This window comes from Sturnira hondurensis, unplaced genomic scaffold (assembly GCF_014824575.4).
Source record: "Sturnira hondurensis isolate 20B ecotype Veracruz unplaced genomic scaffold, ASM1482457v3 Scaffold0007797, whole genome shotgun sequence".
Classification (NCBI taxonomy): domain Eukaryota; kingdom Metazoa; phylum Chordata; class Mammalia; order Chiroptera; family Phyllostomidae; genus Sturnira; species Sturnira hondurensis.
Genome location: NW_028080428.1, coordinates 1,214,552 through 1,242,045, shown reverse-complemented (window position 1 = coordinate 1,242,045; position 27,494 = coordinate 1,214,552). Strand labels below are relative to the sequence as shown.

The 27,494-nt window shown below is 53.4% G+C and overlaps 1 pseudogene; it reads left to right on the top strand.

Moving 5' to 3' along the window:
• Nucleotides 1-4,252: 4,252 nt before the first annotated feature.
• Nucleotides 4,253-25,402, top strand: LOC118991718 (COP9 signalosome complex subunit 6-like; annotated as a pseudogene).
• The last annotated feature ends 2,092 nt before the right edge of the window (nt 25,403-27,494 follow it).

Sequence of the window (27,494 nt, the reverse complement as noted above, 5' to 3'; positions counted from 1 at the left end):
AAACTCCATACAAAAGGCAGAGAACGCTACTCGGGTTCCCCTTCCCCAGTCAACAGCACCAAGAGCCGATTCCTTGAAAAGACCAATGACATAAACTAGCGAGTCCAAACAACTCAAACTGCAGAGTCATAAACATTAGGGACAAAAAAGAGGTCATAACTGTCCCGACCAATGGGGCTCCGTGATTGGGCGTCGTACCACAAAGCAAAAAGTCGCCAGTTCTGTTCCTGGTGAGGGCATGCACCCGGGTCGCAGGCTGGGTCCCGGTCAGGGCGTGTAGAGAGACAACTCAACAGCGTCTCACGTGTCCACCTTTCTCTCTTTCATCCTCCCTCACCCTCTCTAAAAATTAACAAATAACTAGATAAATAAATAAATACTTTAAAAAAGAGGGCGATCGTAACTATTGATACAGTAAGGACCTTTGAAACCATCCAGAGGAGTTGATGAACAACCTTATGCCAATAAACGTTTCCTCTTAAATGAAATTATACAAAAAAGGTTTTCTTAAGATTTTATTTCTTTATTTTTAGAAGCAGGGGAAGGGAGGGAGAAGGACAGGGAGAGGAACATGGGTGTGGGAGAGATCCAGCAATTAGCTGCCCTTCACACACCCCCATCTGGGGACCTGGCCTGCCACCCAGAGAAATGCCCTGACTGGGAATCGAACTGGTGACCTCTCGCTTCTCAAGCCAGTGCTCAATCCACTGAGCTACACCAGCTGATGCCAAAGTTTTAAAATAGTATAAAAAATAGACCCCACTTATTTAAGGAAGATGGCATAAATGCTATGCCAGTTGGACGAAAATTGCGCAAGCCAAGAAAATTACAAACCAGTTTCATCTTTAAACACACATGTAAAAATCCTAAATAAAATACAAGCAAAACAAATTCATGGAATATATTTAAAATACAAGTATATGCATTATGACCAAGTTGGGGTCATCTTAAGCATGGAGTGGTCAATTTCAGAAAAATGTTTAGACAGAATTTGCCACAGTAACAGATCAAAGAGGAAAAAGCTCGCCATCTCAGTAGATGCAGAAAAACATGTAACAAAATTCAACACTTATGCACAATCCATACTAAAAATAGAAAGGGATTCCCTTCGTTTGAGCAAAGCTATCTACCAAGAACTCATAGCAAATTATCGTTCTTAATGTGAAAACATTAAAAGCATGACCATTAAAATTCAGGAATAAAAGAAAGATATGCCAGCAAGCGCTCCTCTATCCAGCGTTATACTACACAGCCTAGTCAGTCAGCAAGACCAGGAAAAAAATGAAAGTTCAATAACAAACAAGAAAGCGCCAAAACCCTGGGCTTCTTTGCCGACAGCGTGTTTGTGGACATAGAAAATCCGAGAGCTTCCACAGGCTTTGTAAGTAATAAAGGTCCAGACACAAGATCAATGTGAAAGCCCAATAATATTTCATGCCCAACAATAACCAATTAGAAAACACCATGAAAGAAGGCATGGCTTATAACAGCAGCAAAACCCATTAGGAATTGAGATTAAAAGAGAGTGATGTGCAAGACCTCACAGAGAAGACAAAGTGTTACTGCAGAACCCGAGAGACGTGAGCAAATAAAGGTGCACTGCATGTTCAGGGGCAGAAAGACTCCACGTCATAAACACAGCGATTCTTCCTGAATTACTCTGCAAAGTTAATGCAATTCCAACCAAATTCTGAATGGGCCTTTCCAGGGAATGTAATATAACCTAAAATGCAAGTGGAAGAGCGAAGGACCAAGGGCAGCCAAGACCATTTTGAAGAACGACAGGTGGAGATAAGGGGAGGGAGGGACTTTCCCTATCAGATATGAAGACATGCAAAGCTATGATCATTAAAACAATATGATGGTCATATAGGAATACACAAATATACCCAGAATGGGACCCCGGATATTTGATTTAATAAAATCAGTAAGAGCCCTGGCTGGTGTGGCTCAGTGGATTGAGTGCCAGCCTGCAAACCAAAAGGTCTCTGGTTCCATTCCCAGTAAGGGCACAGGCCTGGGTTGCAGGCCAGGTCCCCAGTAGGGGGCGCGTGAGAGGCAGCCACACACTGATGTTTCTCTCCCTCTCTTTCTCCTTCCCTTCCCCTTTCTCTAAAAAAACAATAAATAAAATCTTCTAAACTATTTTAATTGTTTTAAAAAATATCAGTAAGAAAATGGTGGTCTGTTTAATAAAGTGTACTGGGTCAACTGCTCTTCCAGTTGGAACAAAATGTAGGTCTCAGCCTCACGCTGTCATTGACGCGGGCGCCTGGCCCCCTCCCCTCCACACTCCCGATGCTGATGTGCCTGCCACGCCCCTGAGACCTTGCCTTCCACTCACCCTGCGAGGACAGCACACTGGGCATGCTCATCGAGTGAAAGCCCCGGGAAGGACGGCACCCCCTGGTGATGCGCAGAGCTGAAGGAGAAACGCCGCCATTTCCCAAGGGGGACCCAGTCCCAGCAGCCCACAGTGGCACCCACTCCTCACACCCCCTTCCGGGCCTCGTTCCCTCCCCCTTCTCGTTGTCTGTGCTCAGATCTTAGTCTCAGGTCGGCTCCTGGAAGAGACCAAGCCTCAGATAACACACTTCCAATAAATAAATAAATAAATAAACGAAGTACATGAAAGTGGCAAATATGAAAAGATGCAATTTAAAGTTTTAAGCACTTATAAGAAAATATAGGAGGCCCTGGCTGGTGTAGCTCAGTGGATTGAGCGCGGGCCTGCGAACCAGACGATTGCCAGTCAGGGCACATGCTTGGGTTGCAGGCCAGTTTCCGGCAGGGGTCAGTTCCCTGCAGGGGATACACCAGAAGCAACCATACATTGATGTTTCCTTCCTCTCTCCTTCCCTTCCCCTCTAAAGATAAATAAAATATTTTAATTTAAAAGAAAATACAGGAAAACCTGTTTAAGCTCGCTGTGTAGGGAAGAAATTTCTAGAACAAGAGGCAGAAAGCACGTCACGAAGGAAAAGGCTGATGACCGTGGCCGCTGGAGCACCGTGTTTCCACTCCCCAGCAGGCGGCCGTACACAGAGCGAGAAAAACTGCCGTAGGAAAGGCGTCTGGACCACACCGGGAGATCGTGACAAGCGAGTCTACGAACATCCTGGGAAGAAGAAAAATCAGACAAGATGGGAAAATGAACTAAGGATGGAAATAGGGAATCCACAAAGTAAACAATATACGTGACAAAGTAACATAAAAATACATTACATCGATGATGCTTAAGGAAATACAAATAAAAACAATGAGCTAATTATATTTTATCTTCCAGATTGGCAACATTTTACTTATTTATTTATTTTCTAAGATTTTATTTATTTATCTTTAGAGGGGAAGGGAAGGAGAGAGGGAAAGAAGTATCGAACTATGGTTGCCTCTCATGCGTCCCCTGCTGGGAACTGGCCTGCAACCCAGGCGTGTGCCCTGACTGCAAACCCAACCTTGATCCTTTGGTTCGCAGGCCGGCGCTCAATCCACTGAGCTACACCAGCCAGGGCTAGATTGGCAACATTTTAGAAGAAGGGAGAAGGGACACACTCAGACTCTCTGGCGGCAAGCAAGAGTCTGTACAACCTTTTGGGAGAACAATTTGGGGACAACTACAAACAACCTGAAACGTTATACCCTGTGACCCAGCCAGCCCACTCTGAGAATTGTCTCCTACAGAAATAACAGTGCGAGTATGTAAGAAATATATGAAAGGGTATGTTTTTCTGCATTGTTGAGAAAGGAGAAAAATAGTGAAGGAAACATGTCTCTTGATAAGAAATTTTAAAACCAGTGAAATTACACTGCTCAGTCATTCAAAGCAAGGGGTGAAATGGGGTGCATTTTACAAGGGAATGGTGTTCAGCCTTCAGAACACAGGAGATTTGGACGCATGATACACGGATGAACCTGGAAGCCTGGGCAGCCTGTTGATGTGGCTCCGGGACCCTCGAGAGCCCAACCCCTGATGTGTCCCTTCCACCTCATGATGGAGGCCGGGCCTTGCGACCCATCAGCTCATGATGCAAAGCTGCGGCCGCCTGGTCCCTGGCTGTCCCCTGATCAGATGACGCTCAGCTTCCACTGGGCCCCGCAGCATGCCAGGAGCCCTTGCCTGTTGCAGATGGCAGGGCCTTGTCCCAGCCCCCCACTAGCTACACTGTGGCTTTCCCACGGGAGCTTCCCACAGACAGACTCCTCTGCCTCCTGCAGGACACAGGGTCTGGCGGGTCATCTGTCCCTAGCGGGGATGCCTACGTCCCTGCAGCTGCAAACTGGCAGCAGCCTTCCGTGTCACGCGACAGATGGGCCAAAGCGCCGGGTGCGGTGCCCCCCAAACCCACCAGGGGTGCGCTTCTCTCCCAAAGGTGGAAAGTATGAGGTACAAGGAGCCCCCTGCGCATTGGAGGAGATGACCCCACACGCTCAGACCCCTGGGCCTTTTAAAGCTCTGAGGGCAGCAGGCCCCGAATCTTTCTGTTTCTCTCCCTCCAGCCTCTCAGGCACACGTACTCCACCAAGGCTTCCAACACACCCACTGCTCCTCGAGCAGCAGGTCTGATTAACATGCTGCTGCTTCTGCTGCTGCTGCTGGTGGAGTGGACCGCTGTGACGGTCTGCAGGCTGTCCAGATGGGCCGGGTCCCTTCGGATTACCCTGTGACAGACAGCAGGAAAATTACCAGAGCCTGGGGTGAGGCCTCGAATGCAAATGTTGGCCAGATCGATAGGCACACCGTACACACCCAAGGTGATGTTACCCGGCTCCGGGAAAGATGCCACGTCCTTCATAGAAGCTGCACTGGGGGGTCTCTGGTTGCCCACCGTCATCTGCTTTTTCAGGGCCCAGACTGGCAAATTTGACAGAGCTGTGACAAAGACCCTACTCCTGTGTCCTTGAAGTCTCTGAAGACTGCACTAATCTCTCACCCTCCAGAAATGCAGTGTTGGTTTTGATTTACCATCTCAGGTGGGACGGGGCAGGGCCAGGCTGGGGGCCGGGAGGAGAACCAGGGAGGTGTTATCTCGGGCTTCCACTTGGCCTTTCCCAGTACTGCAGCTCAAACTCTGCAGCTCCGAGTGAAGGTTCCACCTCCTGCTAAGCATTTTACTCATTCAGGGACCGGGAAGATGACCACCACGTGTGTCTCCGGATACAATAAGCTCATTGTGAGATGCACCGAGGCCTGGACTCTGCTGGTGGTGACCTGGTCCCCACACACTCTTACTCTACTGTACGCACCATGATGGCCCTGGGGCCCTGGGTGTCAATGTCAATGTGAACCCCAGAGACAGCAGCCCTAAAGCGAGCGACCCGGGTCCCCACTGTGGGAGCCCTGAAGAGGTGCCACCCAGCCCTCCCTTCAGGAGAAAACCTGCCCAGAGACAGTGCGTTCACAGCCTCCGCAGTGGGGCCCCAAGGCCGGGTCCTCCCCTGGCAGCTCCTGGTCCAGGATTACACGCAGCAGGGGAGGGGCCTGCCACCTTCTTCCCGATGGGGGGCTCCTCTAAGGGGCTGCCTGGGGGCTCTGACCCCCACAGAACGACACTGCATTTGGGGGTTTTCCTCCCAGTCCCCATGCCTTCCCCGCCTCCTCTCACAGCCATCAGGTCACCGCTGCAGCCAGAAAGCTTCCCTGGCCCCGGCGCTCCCTCCCTTTACCTTTCACAGATGATGCCCCTCGAACCTCGGGCATTTCTAGCTTGTCTGTCCACTCCCAGAGGACCCGCGCTGACACCCCCCGCCCCCGCACCACGTGGCTACTAGCATGGATGGCTGAGGTCTCCAGCTGTGGGTCGGGCTGCTTCCCCCACAAAACACGTTGTGGTCCTAAGCCCTGTGCCTGTGAGTGTGGCCGAGTTTGAAAACAGTCTTCACAGATGATCAGGCTGAGGGGAGGTCATTAGGGTGCGCCCTAGCACCCCACAACTGTGTCCTCATGACAGGGGGACGTTTGGCACAGAAGAGACAGATTCGAGAAGAACATCGCCTGAAGAGGAAGGCAGAGACCGGGGTGACGCACCTGGAAGCCCAGGAACACCACAGATCGCCAGACGCTCGGGGAGAGGCCTGGGACGGATTCTCCCTCGTGGCCTCAGGAGGAACCAGCCCCGCCAAGCCCTTGACTTCTGGCCCCCAGAACTGTGAGATGGTGCACTTGGTTTGTGGGGTTTGTTACGGCAGCCCTAGCAAACTCCTGCTGTCCCTCTGGGAAAGGACCGCACAGACATTGCTCCTCTAGACACCGGCCACTGGCACTGCAGGGCCCTTCCTCACGGGCCCGCCCCCTTTCAGTTGATGGATTCTGACCTCGAGGGCTGGTTCCAGTTTGGGCACAGGCCGCTGACCCCGGCTTCCTGCCAATCCGTTCTTGATCGCTCTTGATTCTATGCCCGAAAGAGCACCCTTGCTGGCTGCCCAAATACCTTGCCCATGCAGATGTCATGTCCCATTAGCCATGCCCGCAGGCCCCAGCGGGTCCGGGCCCCTGGCTGCCATCCCAGCCTTGCTGTCCAGTTTGGTAATTGCACTCACCTTGCTTGTGACGGGTGCTGACCTCTGGTCTCTGCTATCCCGGGACCCTGGCCTTCCTATTGCTGTTAAGGACCTCACTGCGGCTGGAGCATCTCAGGCCCAGCCTACAAGCACAGCCAGCCCTGGGCTTCTCCCCCCAGGCTGTTCCTTCTCCCCTTGCTGACCAGGTAGGCCCTCCCAAGGCCCTGGGTCAGCCAGTGTGGTGTCCAGCCTGCAGCAGAAGACCCTCGCCAGATCGCCCACTCCTCTGAGCTTTTGCACAGCACCCTCCCTGGCTGGCCGCTGCTGCTCCGGCATCGAGGTCATGGAGCGTGCAGTAGCATGCCTTCCGGGGTTCTGGGGACCGGCCCCCAGGGCCCGCGCCTCGGAATATCCTCCCAGTCTCGGCCAGAGCCTGTTGCTGTCCTCCTGCAGCTGCTTCGGCGATTAATTCCTCGCATCCCTTAGCAAGCAAAATGGCCCCTGACCAGGTCACATTGCGATGTCATTGCACTTTGGGGTCTGGTGGCCAAGAGGGGATGTGAGGAAGATCCTGAAAAGGGTGAGTCTTTCTTGAGGGGGACCTCCCCTTGGGGGGCATTATGCATAGTCGTTAAGCAAGGGGCCAGGGACCTCTATCTTCCCCTGGGGGAGTGGGTCACCTCCACAGGCCACAGAGTACTGGAGGGGCTGGAGGGTTTAAGGTTCTCAAGAGCATCTCCCACCAGCTCCGTCTCAGGTCTCAGCCCACCCCTCCCCTCAGGGTCCTAGCTTTGGAGGGGAGACACCCCCAGGCTGGGAGTCCAGCCCTCTCTGAAGTCCTGTTACCATTCGTTAAGCCCTGAGCCTGTCTCCAGCCGTCCGCCCTCCGTCCTTCAGCATTGACAGGGAATCCCCCTGACTATGCTTTAAATTGGTGGTCGATGACCTGAACGTGTCATTTTCTTTCTCCAGAGCGTCCACGCTGCCCAGCAACCACACGGCAACAGCTTTCTTGTTCCACCCTCCTCGTGACCATTATTTTCCCCAGTGTCCCTCAAACACCTGGGAGACCGCACAAGCCCGCTCCTCCCCGCCAACCTGAGTCCTGTCCTAGGTGACTAAGATGGAGGCTGAGCAGCCAGGACCCTCCAACCTGCACCAGTAACGGGGCCTTGTCACAACCGGCCAGCAAGGTATCCACCACATAAACCCTTGGAAGTGGCTTCTGAGGACCACTTCAGTGTGTCCCGCCTTAGGGCATCCAGGGGCAGAGCCTGAGACGGGGTTTTGGGAGCAGGAGGATTAGGGGTTAGTTGGACAGGAAAAGCCCCTCGGACAGAGAAGGAAGCAGGGTGGGCAAGAAGGAGGGGTGAGCAAGGACAGGTCTCAGGCTGAGCCCAGCCTTGGCTTGTGCACAGCTCACGTTGAAGACTGAGCCTCATCTTGATGAGAGGGGGCAGCCTCTTGCACCCTGTCTCGGTGAGCCATGGCTGTCCCCTGAACCTTCCAGGCACTGTGGCCCCCTCTGCCGAGAGCGCTTCTCCAGGGAAGGGGGCAGGGCACAGCAGGCGGGGAAAGGGCATCCTGTGAGGCACCACACCACCAGCAGCTCCCGGAAGGAAACACGGCCCTCTCTTCTGCCACCTCAGGCTGAATTACTAGCCAGTCTCCATTTCCCTACCGCTGCTGGGAGCCAGTCACCTGCCCAGGTGTCCCCCAAGCTGCAGGGGACACAGGTGGAGCTCTCCAGGCAGCCCTGGGGATGCGTCTCTATCTCAACTTGCGATAAAGTGGGGGGCCCCCCCCGTGCTGTCTGAAGAGAGGCCCCCGTTCCCACCCCGGGCCTCTCTGCCAGGCTCCAGGTGCTCATCTCCAAGCCAAAGCCAGTTCTCCGCATCCGGGTCTGTGAGGGTGGCGCTTGCTGGCCCATTTCCTTAAAGCCTCCGCCAAAGAGAGGTAGAAAATGACAGCAGCACCCCGTCGTCTTAGTGTGTGAGCTGCACCTGATTCCAGCTTTCCACTCCCCACCCTTTATCCTCCCCACCTGAGCTCAGCCACCTTCACCCCGCCCCACCCCACCCTCGAAAATCAGCAGAAACAGGCCCAGCTCTATCCACCCCCCTCACTACCACCCCAAAGCAAAACTAGGAAGGAACGCAGCGGGGGGAGCGCCACCTAGTGGACACCATGGCGGCTGACTCTGGAAGCGACCGAAAGGGACTTGTCTGGCTGCAGGAACCGGTGCCCACGGGAGGGATAGGGCCTAGGGGCTGGACCATAAAGGACTAAAGGAGGAGGACTTTGCAAAGTGGAGGAACCAAGAAGCTTGGAGGGGCCGCCTGAGCCTCGTCCCTGCCTGCCTCTGCCCACGTGAAGGAGGGAATTAATAAGACACAATGTCCAGTCTTGGCCCCCTCAACTGAGTATGAGGGGAAATTTCCTGAACATTCCAAGGAAAACTTACTTACAATCCATTTGGTTCTGATGTTTGCTTATTCTCAGAAAAAGTCTAAGGACAGAAAAGGGCAAGGGTGGTCCCTCCCTATAGTGGCCCAAGCATGGGTGTGGGGTTAGGAGGGGGCGCACTGACCCACTGCCTGGCAAGGTCTCTCAGGAAGCCAGGGGGGTAAGTGAATGAAGGCCACCAAGAGGTGGAGGTGAAAGGTCAGTACCCCTATCTATGTAGCTATACGAACTTACAACTAATTTAAAAGGCCTGGAAGAACACTCTGGCTAGTGTGACTCAGTGGCTTGAGTGCCAGCCAGTGAACTGAAGGGTTGCAGGTTCAATTCCCAGTCAGGGCACATGCCTGGGTTGCAGGCCAGGTCCCCAGTAGGGGGCATGTGAGAGTCAACCACACATGGATGTCCCTCTCCCTTTCTCCCTCCCTTCCCCTCTCTAAAAATAAATAAATGAAATCTTAAAAGAAAAAAAAGTCTGGATGAAACTTGAGCCAGCTGCTCGTAGAGGCTCTCGGGGCAGGGGAGTGGTGTGGATGGGCAGAAGACAGAGCTTTCACTTCTTAATTTATTCACTTCCCCAAAACTGTGGTGGGACCACGGGTGAACTTTGCTTTCAGTTTTTACCTCTTTGTATTTTTCAAGTTGAAAATAATATTCACAATTGGATCATAAAGACAAAAGTGTGGTGTTGACTGCCAGGGGCTGGGGGTGGGGAGAGCAGCGAGTCAGTGTGGAATGGAAGCAGGGTTTCCACCTCACAAGACGAAAAGAGTTGTGGCCAGGGGTGTGGTGATGGCCGCACACAGTGTGGATGTGTTAAATACCCCTGAGCTGTACACCGAAACATGCTTAAGATGGTAAATGTGTGTTACATGTATTTTACCACAATAGAAAAAGAGGAAGGGAACAACAGGGCTCGAAGTGCCTCCTTAAGAACACAGCACCAGGAGGGGCCAAGTCAACCTGAGTCTGACCAAGGCTTCGATCAGGGGTTTGCAAACCAGGGCTCAAGTTCAGCTGGAACACCTCCCTGCTGCTTTGTTCACATGTGGCCTGCCGGTCCTTTCACACAGCAACGGCAGAACTGAGGAACTGCGGAGGAAACCACACGGCCCACAGGGCCTGAAACATGTACCCTCTGGCTTTGCGCCCGAAATCTTTGCGACTCCTGTTCTAGGTCCAATCACCAAATGACAAGAAATGCAGGAACACGTCCAGCAATAACAGGGGCATGCAACCAGCAAAAGCCAGACTGCAGGAACCTGTAGGAGAAAGCACCAGTGTTTTCAGTATGTAATTGGCAACAGAAACAACAAAAATGGAGAGGCCTATAGATTCAAAGAGGGCTGGGCAGTGACAGGTGATAGAAGGGTGGAGGGTAAGAAAACCAAATTTTGTTTTGCATGGTAGCAAATAAAGCGATCTATCTAAAACTGAGAATCAGGAATTAAAGTATAAACCGTCTCATTTAGAGATGACGATCCAAAAAGAGGAAACACCTGTTCCAAAGCTGAATGTGACTGATTCTGGCCAGGGGGTTTCAGGAACGGGAAGCAGAGCAGAGTACTGATTTTTTAAGTCTAGTGGTAATATTGACTTTTTAAACTGTGCATATATTTAAACATAAAATATTTAAATATAAATATTGAATAAAATAATAACAAATTTTAATTTAATATATAGGTGAGAATTTTTTAAATCTTGGATCATGGAAGGCCTTTCTAAACATGACCTGAAAATCAGAAATGTCTATGGAAATAGTTGACCTACTTGGCTGCATAAGAATGTAAAACTTGGACTTCTGGCCAAGATGGCGGCATAGGTAAACACGGCTCAGCAGCTCACACAACCACATCAAAATGACAACTACATTATAGAACAACCATCTCTCAGAACTGGTAGAAACTGAGCTAAATGGAAGTCTGACAACTACAGAATTAAAGAAACCACATCCTTCCAGACTGGTAGGAGGGGTGCAGACTCGGAAAGGGCTGGTCCCTACCCACATGTGGTAGATACAAATTTGGGAGGGATATCTCAGGAGCAAGGAGTCCCAGCCCCACACCAGGCCTTCCAGCCCAGGATATAAGTGCCAGGAAGATAAGTCCCCATAACTTATGGCTGCAAAACCACCAGGGATTGAATTGTTAGGAGAGACTTCTGGAGTCCCAAGCAGTTCCTCTGAAAGAAACCACACATGGACTTAATCAGACTCACTCCCTCTGAGCTCTAGCACCAGGATAACAGCTTGAAAGGCACCAACGGCAGACAGGGAAAAACAGAGTGGCTGGCATCAAGGTGAGACCTGGGGGACAGCTTCCTCCCAGATACAAAGGCAGGCAAAGCCACAGAGCCTGCAGGCAGGTACCATATTCGAGACTCCATCAACCTGGCTAACCCTGTTTGCCCCACCCTGCAGATCCCCCGAGGCTCCATCCCACCCAACTTACAGCTGTTAACCCTAGCTTTGCCATATGAGTGGCTGGTCTTGACTCAAGCTTCACAACTTCCTAAATCCTTTCAAACAAGAAGCATCAGCTGGCCTAAGTGAGCCCCTAGCACCATCCCCCATACCTCTTGCTAAGTGGCCCTGGGCCTGGCTCTACCAGCAGTCAGCCTAGGTTCATAGCTTGGCTTTGTCTGGCAATCTCCAAGCCCAGCACACGTGGCAGCCATCTCAAACTGCTCTATAGCTCAGGCAGGGTGGCCCTGAGCAAAACACAGATGTGGGCTGACCTTGGTCTGCACCACCTGGGAAACCTCAGGGCCTGAACACCCAGTGGACAGCTACAGACCATGTTGGAGCACCACCACCCTGCCCCTGCACAGCTGATCCTCCACAGAGGGTAGAGGTTGGTGGTCAGTGGTCACAGCCAGTCCTTGCAGCTGACTGGCCTGGGTAGATCCATCCCGCTGACCTGCCAACAGCAACCAAGTTTCAACTATAAGAGACGAGTGTACTCAGCCCAAAAGAAGGGCGCACCTCAAGTACTCAGCTTGGGTGATAGGGGAGACTGTGCCACTGGATCCTACAGGACACCTGTGACATTAGGCCACGATCCCGAGACAGGGAGTCATAGCAGCCCCACCGAATACATAGAAACAAACACAGGAAGGGTGCCAAAATGAGGAGACAAAGAAACACAGCACAAATGAAGGAACATATCAAAACTCCAGAAAAAAACCTAAACAAAATGGAGATGAACAACCTATCAGATGTAGAGTTTAAAACACTGGTTATAAGGATGCTCAAGGAACTTAATGAAGACCTCAACAGCATAAAAAAGATCCAGTCAGAAATGAAGGATTCGCCCTGGCTGGTGTGGCTCAGTGGGTTGAGCACAGGCCTGTGAAACAAAGGGTCGCCAGTTCAATTCCTGGTCAGGGCACATGCCTAGGTTGCAGGCCAGGTCCCCGGCGGGGGACACATGAGAGGCAACCACACATTGATGTTTCTCCCCCACTCTTGCTCCTTCCTGTCCCCCCTCTCTAAAAATAAGTAAATAAAATATTTTTTAAAAGAAATGAAGGATTCTGCCTGGCTGGTGTAGCTCAGTGGATTGAGCACCGGCCTGCGAACCACACAATTGCAGTTCGATTCCCAGTCAAGGCACATGCCTGGGTTGCAGGCTAGTTCCCAGCAGGGGACACATAAGAGGCAACCATACATTGATATTTCTCTCCCTCTCTCCTTCCCTTCCCCTCTGAAGATAAATAAATAAAATCTTTAAAAAAAAGAAATGAAGGATTCACTAATTGAAATGAAGAACAATTTACAGGGAAACAACAGTGTAGTGAATAAAGTCAAGAATCAAATAAATGATCTGGAACATAAGGAAGCAAAAAAAAAAACCCACTCAGAACAACAAGAAGAAAAAAGAATCCTAAAAGACAAGTATAGCATAAGCAGCCTCTGGGACAACTTCAAGTGTTCCAACACTCACCTCATAGGGGTGCCAGAAGGAAAAGAGAAAGAACAAGAAGAAATTGGAAATCTGTTTGAAAAAATTATGAAAGAAAACTTCTCTCATTTGGTGAAGGACATAGACATGCAATTCCAGGAAGCACAGAGGGTCCCAAACAATATGGATGCAAAGAGGCCCCCTCCATCATTATTAAAATGCCAAAGGTTAGAGATAAAGGGAAAATCTTAAAACCAGCAAGACAAAAGCCATTAGTTACCTACAAGGGAGTCCCCATTAGATTGTCAGCTGATTTCTCAAAAGAAACTTTGCAGGCTAGAAGACACTGGCAAGAAATATTCAAAATCATGAAAAGCAGGGACCTACAGCCAAAATCCCTCTACCTAGCAAAGCTATAATTTAGAATCAAAGGGCAAAAAAAATAAAGGTTCCCAGACAAGAAAAAACTTAAGGCTCTGGCTGGTGTAGCTCAGTGAATTGAGCACAGGCCCGCGAACCACATGATCGTGGTTTGATTCCCAGTCAGGGCACGTGCCTGGGTTGCAGGCCAGTTCCCAGCAGGGGACACATGAGAGGCAACCATACATTGATATTTCTCTCCCTCTCTCCTTCCCTTCCCCTCTAAAGATAAATAAATAAAATATATTTTAAAAAAGAAGCATAAATAGTTACCAAAGAGCCATGGGAATGTGAAGTACAGGACAGGAAATGGAGTAGCCAAGGAACTTATGTGCAGGACCCATGGACATGAACAATGGTGTGGGGATTGCCTGAGGGAGTGGGGAGGTCTGGGTGGAGGGGGGCAAAGGGGGAAAAATTGGGACAACTGTAATAGCATAATCAATAAAATATGGTTTAAAATAAAATAAAAAGAATCTAAAACTTCTTTAGAGGAAAAGCTATTGTATATACATGTTGCAAGACAAATGACAACTGGAAAAAAGATTTGTAACAGATAACATAGACAAAGGGTTAATATCACAGTTGATTTTTTCGGTGGTGGTTGTTGATTTGTTTCCTTTCAAGCAATAGAGACTGACCTTAGCTGATTTGAGCAGAGAAGGGATGGATATTGAGAATGGCACAGACTCCAGGAAACCTGGAGAGCCAGTCTTGAAGGCCTCTCAGAAAGGGATGGCAGTTTGCTACAGGCAGTAAAGACCCCACTGTCACTTCCCATGCTGGACACAGGGCATTGCCATAGGTCAGCTGCCATTGCTTCTTCCCTCTTCAGAATAAAGTCTGCCCAGTTCCTGCTACCTCAGATCATTAGCTTCTAATTGCATCTCTGAGGCAAGAGCATCTGAATGGCAAAGCCTCAGGCACAGGCCAGCAACCTAGCTGCAAAGGAGGCTGGAAAGCAAGATCCTGACGTTTCCAGCTTCCACAGCAGAAATCAGGTGATACCTCAAAGCAACTAAGGGGATTCAGATGCTGAGTAGATGACAAAAACAATGACAGATGTGCATTACAAGCCCTAATTCATCAGAAGACCTAAACTATGAATTATAGTTCATTAAATAAAGAATGAAAACTTGTTAGAAAAATAGGCAAAGGACAAAAAGAGACAATTGGCAAAACTAATAAAATTAGCCCATAAATATATAAAAAGCTATTTAGCCTCACCTGCAAACAAGCCACTGGTCATTGCGTACTCCAAGTCATTTCCTAACTTCTTTGCTGGCAAGCCCTAATGTTGTTTGGATATCAACCTCACCTGCAAATGCATTAAGAGAGAGCTGTTCTGGCCAATGAGCAGTGAGGAGAGGTCTGCTGAAGGGCTTCCAGGAAATATCTTGGTATTGGTCAGCACAGGCTAGCTGCTATAACAAACATGCTCCAAACCTCTGTAGCCAATACAACAAAAGTTTGTCTCTTGCTCGTGCCAAGTCTAACATCGGTAATCCTGGTTGGGTGCTCCTCTCGTGCCCTTTTCCTCCAAGCAGATCTGAGATACTTCCTTCGTGTAGTTTGGCTATCCTCAAGATAGGTTCCCCCAGACCACTGTACATGGTGACTTTTTGCTCGCACTCCATTAGTCAGAACATGTCACATGGTAACATGGACCCACCCAGCTTCAGGGGAAGCTGGGAACTGTAGTTTAGTTCTGTACCAGGAAGAACCTGAGCCAAATTTAGTGAACACCAAACACTGTCCTTACCCCAATTCCCTCTCTAGTCGCCATGTATCCACTTGGCTCTTCCTCCGCATGAGGGATGTTGCTGGGTTGGGCCCTGGTCCCCTCTCTCAGCAAAGCCTCCTTTTCACTCTTCATGGCCTCAGGGTCCTTCGGCATGAACCTTCTTGACCACATCTGAGGCGGGTTTGGAGGGTCAGAGCCTCCTTCGGTCTGTACACCTTCAGCCCCTGGCTCTCTGCGCCTTCCACCAAGACCTGGAAGGACACAGTACACATTCCAATGACAGGTCCCAGCCTGGCCAGGTGGGTCACCACCAACCCCTGTCCCACCACCCATGGACTCCCGCTGCTGGGCCCGCGCAGACCCAGGGAGCTGCTCGTTCGGGTGGGCCAAGAAAGGCGCCCACCCCAGCTGGACTGGGGCCCCTCTGCGCTCAGCACCGAGGGAAGAGGCTTGCGGACATAGAAGAGAGGTGTCGTGGCGGGGGAGATAATGCACACAAAACACAGAAAGAAGACTTCCGAGAACTCAAAACGCAGGCACGCACGCGATTCCCAGAATTAAAACTTAGTAGAGGAAGTGAAAAAAGAAAGCTCCTCTGAGACCAAAAGCTGCATTCTGGAAGATTTGATGGGAGGCCTGTCTGACAGAGCCCAGCACAAAGGAAGGAAAGCGCCAATCAAAAGAAGCTGCGTGTGGAATCAGACCCCAGACTGTGAACGGCCGGGTTTCCAGGGAGCAGAAAGGTGGACCATAGGGGCTGTGGTAATTTAAGACACAGTGCAGTGGAAGAGAGACGTGGACCGTGAGCTCTCACAGGGCTGCAGGCAGGAGTGCGGGGTAACGAACACACCCTGGTCGTGGCCTGGAGAGGCGGCCAGCCTCCTGGTACAGAGAGCGTTTGAAGCCACCCGGACAGAAGGACCCTGGCAGACAGACAGTCAGGCTCCTTTGAGCCTCCCTGGATGTGAGAGGGGAGGGAATCCACTGACAAACAGGGAGAGGAGGCAGCCAAGCAAGACAAGAAAGACTCCTGTGTGAGCAGCAAGGAAAACAGGCCAGAAAGTGCTCTTATGAGCTGGAAATCACATGGGACCGAAGGACGTAGAAAGAGTAGAAGACGCAGATGATGGGAAACACCATTGAGTCATAAAGCTGGTTTATAGTTACATTTCAGTGGATGCTACTACGCCTGAGAAATAAGTGTAATTGTGGAAACCCAGGAAACACACTATAGGAGAACTTAGTGATACCTAAGAATGGAGCTAACGACCTCGGCAGAACTCTGGAGTCGAGTGTGGGCGGGGCAAAGGAGCGAGGGAGGGGAAGCCAAGTGTCCCAGAGCTCTCTTTGGGGGGGGGGGGGTGCTGCGGGCAGCATGGACAGGTGAAACTTTAGGGGCAAGGGATTTTTAACACCTTGGTTATTTAATACTTAGACATGGTGAGAGGGAATCAGAAATTTAAAGAAGGCTGTTTAGGTGGGAAAGTTAACCGCAGTGGAATTCAGGAGCCCAGTGGCACTTCTAAATCAGACGGGGAGTGGGTGGGGCAGGTCGGAAGGAAAAACGAAGTTGTTCAAGCCAGCAAAAGTGAAGAAAGGAGAAAAGAAGACATGAAGTCCAGTCGTTGGAGAAGCCGTAGCCCTGCAGCCCCTTGCAGGGAGGGTATCGGGCTGTTTGCTAGACGGCGGCAAAATGAACTGCATTGCCAGATGCCCATGCAGCACGGTTCTGCCCAGGACCTCGCTCCCACCAAGCAGCCGCACCCGGGCCAGGTCTGCTGGCAGAGGTGAAGCCGGGCCCTGCTTCTGGTTTCAGGCCACCGGGGAGGAGGGTGGTGGTACCGAGGTCCCTAGGATAGACCCAGAGTAGGACACCCACTTCTGGGGTAAACTATGGCCAGGCCAGGCCATCCTGGAGCCCACGGTCGTGACAGTAGCATCCTGACCTCGTGGCCAGAAGGACTGTGTGTGGTGCTGGCAGGCAAAGTCCCCAGCTTCCTGGTCACTCGTTCTGCAGTGGTACCTTCCTCCCAAGCCAGTTCTGCGGTGCCGCCCAGACGGCCACCCCTGAAAGCCCAGCCCAAAGTCTGCTTCGCCGGCTCTTCCAGTGAGCTCGTAAGCACCTAATTTCTGTTCACAGATCACCATGGCATTGATAAAAATAATGAGAGAGTTTGAAATATTGTGAGAGTTACCAAAATGTCACTCAGAGACACAAAGTGAGCAAACGCTGCTAGAAAAGTGGTGCCGCCCCAGCTGGCGTGGCTCAGTGGACGAAGCGCCGCCAGCAAACAGGAAGGTCACCAGTTCAATTCCCAGTCGGGGCACAGGCCTGGGTTGCGAGCCAGGTCCCCAGCTGGGGGTGTGCGAGAGGCAACTGATCGATGTTTCTCTCTCACATCGATGCTTCTCTCCTTCTCTTTCTTCCTCTCTTCCCCTCTCCAAAAATAAATACATCAATCAAATCTTTGAAAAAGGAAAAGTGGTGCCAATAGCCTCGCTCGATGCAGGGCGACCACAGACCTTTGGTTTGTAAAAACTGCCGTGTCTGCCGAGCAGTGAGGTGAGCAGACGGTCAGCTGGCCAGTGCCAGGAGGCTTCGTGTGCCCTGCTCACCCACCCTGGCCTCTGTCGGAGAGACTCAGGCCCCAACCCGCCTGCCCCCCCACCCGGGGAGGATTAGACACGTCGGACGAGCTGCCGGAGCAGCCACAGTCCAGTTGCGCCAGCCAAGCCCCGCCCGAACAGTCCAGGGAGTTGCGAGAATAAATCATTCTCCTTCTAAGACTTGTTACATGACACTGCTGGCAACAGTGTCATCTGATACGTCCGTCACCCAGAAAATATGCGATCAGGACCACGTGAGGACGTAACAGTGTTACAGCCACTCAGAGGACGGAGCCACTCAGGCCAAAGAAGAACCGGGGAACGAGCTTCCCGGAGAACGCAGCTCCCCGTGGCAGGAGGCGTATGCAGATGTGCATTCTCCTCACCAGTGTCCCTGAGGGATGGGGGCTCTGTTCCCACAAGGCTGAGCCTCTTCCTTCCCACGTGACAACCACCAGCTAGAGCTGGGCTGTGCCTGCCCTGTCCACGGGCCCCTCTGCCCAGTTGTCCACAGCCCCCTCCACTCCCTATTGTCTCACACCTGGCCCTGGCCATTCCTCTGTGTCACCTGCCTGGCCCTTTCCAGCACTAGAGTGTGAGACCCCTGCTGTTCAGGGTCCCCAAACCTCTACCAGCCCTGCAGCAAATGACTGTCGGTCATTTTCGGGGAGGATGGTTTCAGAGTTGGAGAACTCACAGTTCTCAAGGCTGTCCACCCTCTCTCCCAAGTGAGGGGCTAACCGAAACCGCAGAAACGTGTCATGACCGACAAAGTGCCTGAAGAAGACAAGAGAACCAATGGCAGAATGGAGGGGGGACCCCAGGGGCAGGAAGTGAGCCCCAGCCCGCCAGGAGAGAGACGGAAACGTCCCAGAGGCTGAGAGGACCCTGGTCTCCAGCGTCTCAGAGGGAAGACTGCCCAGCAGATGCTGCCTGGGGAGGGGGTTAAGGAGCAGAGCCCAGCAAAGAGCCCCCGCCCCAATCAGCAGCAGGAGGGGAAGGTGACCTTTGAAGAAATTGCTTCCGCAGCACAAGAGGTGAGAAGCCAGGATGCACAGGGTTTTTTTAAGAACCAGAAACACCTCCTGGGGACTCAACACCAGCAGCAAGAAGGCTGACTGGACAAGCCCCACCCCGCCTTGTGCAACCGAAAACGGGGTCTCCTTTCCTTCCAGAAAAGTTCCTGCAGTTGGGTTGTTCCCTCCATTCCCCCCCCCAGGTCTCTACATCCTCCTTTGCTCCACATTCTTTGCTACAAAAAAGACCGAAGTGCATGAACAGGCTGAGAGATTTCTCAGGGGAACAGAAAGCAGGTTGGTTTTCACAGCTGCGGAGTCATCGCCCCCTAAAGTCACCAGGGTCCCTTGTTTTCTCAGGGCAAACCCCAGGAGGACAAGCCAGACTGCTGCTCGGGCACATCCAGTGTCGCCTCTGCCGCAGCCGTCGGAGCCCCTCGGGGCGCAGGGACACACCTGCGGAACCAAAGGCAGGACAAAACTCGCTGTCTGGTGCTGTCTCTATGCAGAGCCCGCAGTCCATCCCAGAAGCCATTGAAATATGCTCAACTGACACCTCTCAGGAAATGACCACAGAACCACAGACACTGGGTGAAATCTCTCTCCCCCTCTCATGGCCCGCCCCCATTCCAGGCCTGCCTCCTCCTCTCATGGCCTCTCCCCCTCCCTCTCTCACCACCCACCCCAGCACTCCCAGAACCCCACCCCCCAGAGCAGCTCCTGCCCTCTTCCGGCCTGCTCCCCGCCCCCCCTCCGATTTGAGCATCAGGTGATCAGGACTGAGCCCATGTCAAACTCCAGGGCAGAGAGTTTGACCCGGTCGGGACAGAGGTTCCTCGGAAGCAGCCGTGAGGCTGAAGAATGTCACTGCTCGATGGAACCGAGGGGCCTGGGCACTGAAGGGCCCGGCCCCCCGCTGCCGAGCTGCGTCACTGGGCATGCTCTCGGGTGGCTGGGGAATAGATGTTCAGGGTGAGGCGTGGTCAGATGACGTCATCTAAACCTACACTTTCCGTCTCTGTCTTCCCAGGCATTCGCTTCTTCCCACTGTCAGCCTCTCTGTGGTCAGAGGGCGGCCACCAGCAGCTGCCGGGGCTTCCTGGCTCCTTGACCACCATCAGTGTAAGCCAGTGCTAAGGGTGGGGAGACCCTGATTTGTGTCACTTGCCAATTTCTGTGGTGTAAATACTCCTGCTATGACCAGTTCCAAGCTGACAACACAGCTGGAAAGAGACCCCCCACAGTAGACCCTCACGAGTCAGTGCTGACCGTTTCCGGCTGGGAGGTAAGACACACACTCCTCTAGACCAAGGCAGATCCCCAAGGGCCAGAGGGTGGGGTAACATGGTTGGTTTCGACCAATCAGGGCCCAGCCCTGGAGCTGGGAGCCGGGTCAGATCCGCCCAGATCATTGGCAGCTGTGCAGCGGGGGCGGGAGGAGGAGGGGCAGCTGTCGGGAGAGGCTGACCCCCCACCTGCCTGTGTCCCCGTGTTCCCTTCCCAGCATTCCTGCCCAGCCAGCAGCCCGGGGAGCAGGCTCCACCCAGTGTGGGGGTGGGCAGTGGCTAATTCCTGGTTTGGGGACAATGAACCCCTGAAGCTGTCGGACAGAGGACCTCAGGACTAACCAAGGGCAGCAAAAGCTCACATCCCACAAAGGTCCCAAGAGCCACCTCCCGGGCCTTCATCGTGGCCACATGGCCCGCAGCCAGCCTACCTGCCACACCATAGCGGTGGCCGTGGCCTCGGGCAACCACAGCCTGGCAACTTCCAAGTGAGAGGGGACAGCTGGGACCCCTCACTCCCCGTCTGCAGGCTCTGGGTCTCAGCCCACTGTCTGAACCCTGCTGAGGGGGGACGGAGGTCAGTATCCCTGACCACCGCGGCCGTAGTTCATGGTCACAGTTCATCGACAGGTGGCTCACTTTTCCTACGAGTCACGCCCAGGCTTTGAGAAGCCACACGGCTTTGCCAGACGCTGGCACCACAGCCTCCGCCCGGGGTGGGGGTTCTGCCACCTGCTCCCAGCTGAGACAGGGGCCTGAGAGCCCTCCCCTCCGCCGCCCGCCGCTGCCGGGCCCAGAGCCACGTGGCGGGCTCCAGGGGGCTGCCCGCATCACCTGTGCAGAAAGCTGTTTTCCCTGCTGCCTGCAGGGGTGAGGGCTCAGTGAACAGGCAGGGTGTTGTCAGGTGGGAAAGAGCAAGTTACAACAGTGGACATGTAGAGTGACCTGCTGTGAGGAGAAGGAAATACATGTGTGTGTGTGTGTGTGAGAGAGAGAGAGAGAGAGAGAGAGAGAGAGAAAGAGACAGCCTGCCTGTATGTGGCGTGTTGGGGGGCCCCGCTGTGGCAATATAAATGACAGAGCAAGTGACTAGGGCAGGGTTCTCTCTGGGGCGATTTTGCCTGCAGGCACATTCGGCCACATCTGGAGATGTTTTTGGTTGTCATACTGTGGGGGGAGGTGCTGCGGCATCTAGCGGGCAGAGGCCCAGGGCGCTGCTGACATCCCCCGGTGCGCAGGACCGCCCCGACCACAGAGAATTGTCAGTGTCAGCAGTGCTGAGGCGAAGGACCCCGACCCATGGCAGGGTCCCCAGGTGGGGTTCTCGGGGTAGCACCCTCAGCACCACCTGGGGACCCGTTAGAAATGCACATTCTTGCCCCCCGGCCCCTGGACATACCAAATCATGCACTCGGAGACGGACCCGGGAAATGAGTCTTCGACAAGCCTTCCAGTCAATGCTGAAACGAGCTCCAGTCTGAGAACCGCCGTCCAAGGGCACACGCTTATCTCTAGACCAGGGGACAGTGGCTTTTCGTGGTTTTCTTTTTCTGTGTGTTTTCTAAAAACTCTCAGGCCGTGCTCCCCTAGAAGAAAGAGGAAGACCAATGAGGTGGCAGATTTCTGGGCACCAGAAGACATTTGTCTTCCATCCGTCATGGGGGACAGGGACGGCTGTGGAAGCGGCAGAACCAACCCCGGAGCCAGCGGAGCCCGCGGAGGCCGGCGAGGAAAGGCGGCCCTCGGCAGCCCCGGGACCCCATGGCCCGTGGGCAGAGCTAACCCTGCTGTGAGGGGAAGCAGGCCACACGGACGAGAACCTCCCTGAGCCACGCTGGCCCTCGCCTCCGTAACCAGAAGGCTGGGATGGCAGTCCCTGTGGGGGGTGATGTCCCCCCGTCGTACCCACCAGAGCTGGTTTGCTCGGGTGGCATCGTGGTAGGTTCACGTGTGCTCAGCCAGGTTTCTCCAGTAACGTGGCAAGTGGGGGTGTGTCCCCCATGGGTCTGTTGGACTGGGCACTGGCGAATACCACCCTAGGAGAGATGGAGACTGTCCTGCCCTGAGGAAAACGTCAGACTCAGGCCCTGGCCCCACCACCCCACAGTCGCCGTGCCCAGCAGGTACGTGAACCTGTGTGTGGGCCAGGTCCACAGCGGCCAGAACTCAGTGCCCTCATTCCCACCCAGCCCAAACACACTGGGGTCCGTCCAAAGTCGCGGTCAGGACCTGGGGTATGAGACAAGTAGGCCCTTTATTCATACTATGAGTCAACTTAAAAAGCCCAATGTCCCAGTGAGGGTGGATAATAAATATTGATACAAGGTGATGTCCATCACCAGATGGTCCCCACAGAGGGGACGTGGCAAGACTGACCATTGGGGGCTACTTCTGCAGGTGGAGAGCAGGGGGCGCTTTGGGCAACCATGGACAAGCGACCCAAACTTGCCAGGCCTCCCCTCCTATGTCTGGAGGAATGGGTGGGTGAAGACAGTACCCATCTCGGGGCATCCTGGGGAGAATCCCCGGGATCCTGTCCCTGCAGCTCCAAGCCCCCCGTCATCGTGTCCACTGCTCACTAGACGGGGCTCTTGGTGGCCGCAGGCAGAGCTGTGCCTTGGCCACCTTAGACTGCAGCGTCTCGCCTGGCCGGTGTGCTCGGTGGGTTGACTGAGCGCTGGCCTGAGAACTGAAAGGCCGCCAGTTCGACTCCCAGTCAGAGCAGGTGCCTGGGTTTCGGGCCAGGTCCCCAGTTGGGGGCATGCGACAGGCAACCGATTGATGTTTCTCTCCCTCTCTTTCTCCCTCCCTATCCCTCTCTCTAAAAATAAATTTAGAAATCTTAAACAAAATGAAGAAATTTTTTTAAAAGATAACTGTCTGCTCGATGGACACAGGGTCATTGCTCCTTTTCTTTCTGGAGGATCTGGGACGCGGGCCTGCCACCCGCCGCCCCAGGACCAGGAGGGCCTTCCAACTCGAATTCTAGCAGATGACAGCCCAGACAAGCTCTGAGCGAAGACTTCCTACCCTCGGAGCTCCAGGGCAGACCACTCTCTGTGTAGCCCTCGCCCCCACACTAGGCTCTCCTGAGCCTCGAGGAGCCTGGGGGGGAGGCGTGTGCCTTTGAGAGGAAGGGGAGGCCGAGTGAGGGAAACCAGTTGGGGCCCAGGGGACAGAGCAGCCACCCCCACGGTCTCTCCAAACCCACTGTCTCCTCCCCTCGGGACCCATCTGGGTGCCTGCCCAAGCATCTGCCAGCTTAGAAGGTGACAGCATCTGGCTTCGATCAGGACAAAAGACCATGATCCTCAGTGGGCCTCGTGATTACCTTGTGGTTCCCTTGAAAACCGAGTGCCCCGCTCACCCTCCTCCGGCTTCTCTCTCTCCTGCTTTGGTCTGAGCCACGGATCCAAGAAGAGCCAGGTCACCACTGGAAAAGGGAGGCCACCAATGAAGAAGAAAGGACTGGCCAATTTCCCCATCTTTCATGGAGGGTCCATTCTTCCGGGCCACCAAGGGCCTCTCCTTGCTGAGAAAAGAATTCCTGCAAATGGACATGGGCAGAATAGCAGAATTACAAAGGCAGCATTTTAAAAATTCTAATTAGATCATTGATTCCTGCAATGATCACCAACGGTCAATACACCGAAGCAAAAGCTGACGGAGGTTTCAGTCAGCACTTGGACGTCCCTGCGGGGACGCCCCCTGATGTCCCACGGTCAGAGCTGAGTGGGCTCACGCGGGCAGATCTGCTTCGGGCTTCTCAGACAACTGGGGTCGGATGGAGGCCGGGGCTGGAGGCACCTCATCACCAGCTCCATCTGTCAGTCTCCTGCCTGGTGTCTCAGCAGAATGACAGAAACCAGAGGGACAGGTGGGGCATCTCTCTCGTCACCTGACCTCTCCACTTGGCCAGCATGGCGGTCTCAGGAGAGTCAGACCTCTCCCTGACAGGGAGAGTGCAGAAGGACTAAGGGGGGAGTCAAGGGGCTTCTTACGAACCAGCCTGTGAAATCATTGTCACTCCGCTCACATTCGAGGGTGGAAATCAAGTCGCACAGCCTCCAGGTTCAAGGGGCAGGGGCTACACCAAGGCCCTGACACTGGGTGTCACAGTTCATTTGGGGAACATCGGTGGAGACTAGCTCCCAAGTGAGGGACCTTACACGGAGGGGACAGGCTGTCACCATCAAACCCCATGCATCAGGTTTAGCATCACTGAAGAGGGACAAGGTCATTGTGTGTGCCTCCCGATATGACATATTTAGAGGCCCCAGCACCTTCCATGGAGCAGTCTTATAAAAAGAGAGATTCACCCTAATTCTAATTGCACCTCTAAGGCTAACAGCCACTGCAGAAGTACAGGGGAAAGAGGTAAGTAAGCAACACAGTGAGGAAGCCGACAGAGGAGTCCAGAACGTGGGCCGATCCTTGGGGTCCAAGGCTTCTACAGTAAGTCAATGGCGTTAAACTAAAGAGAGAAAGGGGCAGGCTGGGGGGGGTGGGGGAGGATGGTGGCGGCAGCAGCGAAAGGGATGGGGCGGGGCCGGGGGGAGCAGCGGGATGGAGGTGGCTGCCCCAGTAGCCCCCAGAGTCCCGGCCTCCGGAGTGACTGGGAGTGTTTCAGGCGCTCTTCGTCCCCTCATGATTCCGAACACCTCAGGCCACTGGATCCACGTGCGCTCCCGGGAAGCTCGGCCTGTGCGGGGGACCGGGGCTCCGGTCAGGAAGCAGGAGGGCAGACACACCGAGGTGACGACCGCCTTTGCACAGCCTCCACTCGCCGTGGAAGAGAAGCTTCTCGTTGACACAGAGTATCATCACACCAAAGAGGAGCAGTTTAAACAGGTATTGAAGGAGCTGGAGTTTCTGGGCTGGCACAGCACGGGGGACCACCTGACCCCTCCGACATCCACATCCGTGAGCAGGCGTGCGAGATAATCCAGGGCCCCTTTTCTTACGTCGAACCCTAGGACCAAGCACACGGGTCTTCCTGTCAGCGTTTTTGAGTCTGTCATCGATATAATCAATGGAGAGGCCACAATGCTGTTTGCTGAACTGACCTATACTCTGGCCACCGAGGAAGCTGGACGCATTGGTGCAGACCATGTGGCTCGAATGACAGCAGCAGGCGGTGGAGTGCAGAGAGCCCCACTGTGGCCGAGCACCTGCTGGCACAGCAAGCGCCATCAAGACAAGCTCATCTCGGAGTGTGTCCAGGCCCCCGAAGCAGGAGAGGTCCCCCTCAATCACGAGATTCTGTGGGAGGCCCGTGCACCGTGTCACTGTCTTCCAGCACTGAGCACAAACAAGTTCACGACAGACTTTTATGATCAGTGCAATGAGGTGGGGCTCACGGCCGACCTTGGCACCATCACCAAAATGTGCGGCACCATGAACCAGTCCGTGAACGAGTTCAGCGTCCTCTACGGTTGACAAGGCACTGGTCGGCGGCTGTTCTGAGAGGGTACTTGAAAAGATGATGCACAGGGGTCAGACAGCTGTCCCAGACGGAGGGGAGCTGCACTCCCTTTAGAGAAACCTGTCGTTAATAAAAGGGGAGCAGTCCCTCAGCACCACCCCAGAAAAAGAGAGAGGAAGGGGAGACCCTGGCTGGTGCACCTCAGTGGATTGAGCGCAGGCCTGGGAACCAAAGGGCTGCTCATTCGATTCCCAGTCAGGGCACCTGTCTGGGTGGCGCCGGCCAGGTCCCCAGAGTGGGGTATGTGAGAGGCAACCACACATGGATGCTTCTCTCCCTCTCTTTCTCCTTCCCTTCCCCTCTCTCTAAAAATAAATTAATTTTAAAAATCCTTTTAAAAACTAAAAAGAGAGAGAGAGAGAGAGAAGGCAGAGGAACTGCCCGATGTTGGAAAGGCCTTTAGGAACCTAATGACAAAACCCTGCACACAGGTTGCTTTCTGGACCCAGATTCCAACAAACCAACTGTGGTATAAAAAGACATTTTGGGGGCAAAGTGAGTCTGACTATGGACTGGGTATCAGATAACCCCAAGGCGTTATCTATTTTGTTAGGTGTAACCATGGCTTAGCATTTACGCAAGAAAATGTGTGTTTGTGCGTGAGCACATTTATGGAAGTATATAGAAGTGAAGTCACAGTGTGATTGATATTTTTTTATTCTAAATACTTCGAAAAAGAGAGAAAGAGAAAGAAAGAAGGGAGGGAGGGAGGGAGAGAGAGGGAGAGAGAGAGAGGGAGAGAGAGAGAGAAAGAAAGAAAGAAAGAGAAGAAAGAAAGAGAGAGAGAGAAAGAAAGGAAGGAAGGAAGGAAGGAAGGAAGGAAGGAAGGAAGGAAGAAAGAAAGAAAGAAAGAAAAGCAGATGAAGCAAATGTGGGGAAATCCGGCTGATTACCAGCCTCGATGGGGTGATGGGCACGTGAGCTTTACTTACTGTTCTTTCCACTGTGTGGGCTAGAGACACACAGTTGATAATAAAAACAGTGTAAAGGGCGCCGTTGAGAAGCAGGCTTTTGTTATCCCGCTCGGCTCCTGGCAGCACGGCCTCGCTCTGGAATCATCTGTCAGAGCTCAGCCGCCCGGACCTCGTGGAGAACAAATGCAGCCGTTCAAAGTCACCTTTCAGGGAGCCAGAGGCCCAGCTTCTAAGCTGTCGCCCTTGCCCCTCCTATTGTTAAGTGGGGCCTCTGCTTGGTGAGAGGACAGGTTTTAGCTCCTGAAGAACAGTGGCCCCCACCGGAGGATCACCTTCCCCAGGGTTCTGTCCCTTTGGTGGAGGTGACATCACATCAAACGGATCCTGCGGGCTGCATGCGGCTTCAGGGAAGGTGTGAGGCGGACAAAGGGAAGAGGGTCACCTATTCACATGGCACCATTTCCCCACAACGAGAGAGAGAGAAAGAGAGAGAGAGAGAGAAGGAGAGATGCGTTCCCCCCTCTCTAGCCCATCCACTCCCAAGAGATGTCTCTTCCACAGGTTTGGAACTTGCCTATTCTTGAAATTCCCTACAGATTTCGAGGCCATGGTCCTCAGATTAGCATGTGGGAGCCCCCCGGACCTGAGTATGCGGGCCCCACTGTATCCTATGGGCTGGCTCAGACCTCCCGGGAGGGGAAGGATTTCAGCTGGGAGATTGCTGGCTGGGGCTCAGAAGCCCCAGGCTCAGTCTCAGCTCCGAGAGAGTGGCCACTTCTCTGGCCCTGATACATACACAGGGAGCCTGATGCTGGGCCAAGACCCGCGCCGCTGGCGTTCTGCGAACTGTAGAAGGGCCGGGAGTAAAACTGAGTACCCGTACCTGCCCACCCGGCCGTGGCTGACGGCTTGTTTGATGGGCACCAGTGCACAGCAACTGTGAGTGAGTTTGATTTTTCACCTGTGGGTCTGAATCTTACATCCACTTCCGTTCCAGGGAGAACCCAGCCAGGCCAGTGTCTGCCCTGGGAGAAGCCGTCTGAGCCCCGGATCTCAGCAGAGCACATGAGAGGCGGAGCTTTACAAAGAAGGTTCTCGGCTCAAGGTGGGACAGCGCTGAAGGAGGCCACATGCCCAGACTGGGAAGCCCCCGGCCCAA